Genomic DNA, 2,846 nt, shown 5'->3' on the forward strand with positions numbered 1-2,846 from the left:
GTACTGGTGGATGGATTAGAACTGCTAACCTTCAGGACAGCAATCACACACAAACCATTCGGACCACCTAGGGACTTTGATACATGTAAATTAGTTAGGTAGCATAAGTATGCAATAAATGCTATTTCATAATGTTCCAATAACAATATTATTTAAAATATGTAAATCGACATATGTGTGAATATTTTATTTCATTTCCTTTTATGGAGAGGTGATCCCATGTGAGGATTTAGAATCATTTACTGCTTTCGCTAGAGGCTGAGATTTTATGATGGACTGATTACCAACTTTTCATCACCTTCTTGCTGTGCTCCTTCACAGTTTTGATTCTCCTTTTAAATAACAAGATCCCTCTGATACTGTTTATCATCGGCATCTATGTCAGCCTAGAACTAAAACAAAGAAAGCTAGCAAATGAACACTTTGTGGGAAAATAATCATGCTATATCTTTATCAAGGGATCTACCCTCAACAAGGTGGCCAGATTGGCTGAAACTGAGGACAAAATCCTTGATATTTTAGCAATATCCAGTGTCCCATTCTGAAGACAAAATGTGATTATGAGAATTCATTAGTTTAAAATACATGACTATCATTTTATTGTTTGCTCAATGTCATATTTATGTGCTATATTTAAAGTATTTCAATTATCCCCATTCTTTTATGGCAAACCTGTATTTCTTACCTGTTACAAAGTGCTTTGACAAAAATAGTCCAACAGTTATGAACATGAACAAAAACATGAACATATACTTTATGTTTTTTAACCTTATTATTAAAAGAATACTTGTTTATTTTCATATTTTCCCACCTTAACATAGCAAGATAATGAGCTCATGATAAGTAGACAATAAAAATCTATTGACCTTTTTGCCAGAACTTATCTCTTTTTCTTCCTCCTCCATATTCTAAAGCCATTTTCACTGGAAAAAATTACAGATGAGGGCCTACTTTTTTTTATTATTTTAATTTTGTGGTTACTATTTAAAGAAGCACTGAACTGCTAACAAAAAGTCAGTAGCTCGAACCCAGTAGCTGCTCTTGGAAAAAAAAAAAAAATGTGGCAGTCTGCTTCCATAAATATTACAGCCTTAGAGACTCTTTGGGGCAATTCTGCTATATCCTATAGGGTCACTATGTTGAAATTTACTCCATGACAATTTTTTTTTTTTTTTGGTTCATTACATTTAATTTTGTCTTAGTTTTTCTTCCTTATAACTTTTTCAGTATAATACCTAGGGGTATTTGATGTCATGGCTATAGATTCATATTCTTCTTAGTCTAGTCCATCTTAGTTTGAAACACCTCTGAAACCTGTTCAGCTTCAAAACAGTGTGTAAGCCTCCACTGACAGACTGGTTGTGGCCACACAAGGTGCCTTGGCTGGAGATTTATCTCTGGTCTCCCACTTGGAAGGCAAGAATTCTACCACTGAAACACCACTACCCTCCACACCCAAAAACCAAACCAAACCCACTGCTGTCAAGTCGATTCGGACTCATAGCGACCCTATAGAGCAGAGTAGAACTGCCCCGTAGAGTTTCCAAGGAGCACCTGGGGGATTCGAACTGCCGACCTTTTGGTTACCAGCCGTAGCACTTAACCACTATGACACCAGGGTTTCCACTACCCTCCATATTTATGTTAAATATCCGTAAAGTAACCAGAAAAGAGACAGCATTCTAACGGAGACTTGAGAAGCATCAGGCATTGTCAGACTTAAAAAACTGTTACCCAGACAGGATAACTGGCCTATTTAATCTAAACGCACATTTGATATTGAAAGTACAGTTGTCCCTGGTTATCTGAGGGGGGTTGTTTCCAGGACCGCCATGGATACCGAAACCACCAGATGCTCAATTCCCTTATATAAAATGACAGTATTTGAGTATAACCTATGTGCATCCTCCAATATACTTTAAATCATCTCTAGATTACTTACTATACTTAATATAATGTAAATGCTATATAAATAGTTGTAAAGTGCTATGTAGGCTCTTCTCAGCCTTTGAGAAATTGCTTTAGCTGCTTAATTGCTTTTTAGGAGCCATTTGTTCACAGAAATAAACGGTTCACATAACACAAGTAGCAAATGAAGGAGACACGAGGTGGACAATGCTGGAACAAGGAGTGCTGGAGAGAGACAGGATCTGTGAAAGGCCGGGAGGCTACAGCAGAGAATGCCTGCCCAACACTCCATTTGCATGATTCAGGGGAGTGATCGCTGTGTGAGAAATTCAAGTTTTGATTTTAGGAACTTTCTCCTATCCCCCGATACTTTCAATCCATGGTTGGTTGAATCCGTGGATATGGAACCTGGAAATACAGAGGGCCAACTATGTATGCTATAAAATATGCCAAAATCACCTCTGTTTCTCTGAATATACCAAAAATAAATGCGGATCAATCTCAATAAAGGGTGTCGAAAAGGCTCTGATGATAAAGAAAGGAACTTACACGGGACAGATACGGTGCACACAAAGCACTATTGTCTCCGCTGAGTTTCCGAAAGGGCTGATTACGGAAGGACTCACAGCAAACACAAACTGACACGTTTTCAGTTGCTACCAAAAGGACATGGTTTCATGACTTTCATTCAACTGTAATAAAATTGGGAAATGTGATTGTGTGGGTACGAGGGGAGTCAGCAACATGCATTGCAAAGACAGATACCCCACAGCTGACCAGTGCTTTTCTTCACTACCTTGAGCTTATAGATTCGTTTCTGTCTATAAAACTGCATAATACTAATTAGTTAGGCTAAAGATAATCACATCTTATCAATATACTTACATTTTAATAAGGAGGACTAAATTTTGTCTATTTTTAGGTGTATTTTACCATCT

This window comes from Loxodonta africana, chromosome 2 (assembly GCF_030014295.1).
Source record: "Loxodonta africana isolate mLoxAfr1 chromosome 2, mLoxAfr1.hap2, whole genome shotgun sequence".
NCBI classification, from domain to species: Eukaryota; Metazoa; Chordata; class Mammalia; order Proboscidea; family Elephantidae; genus Loxodonta; species Loxodonta africana.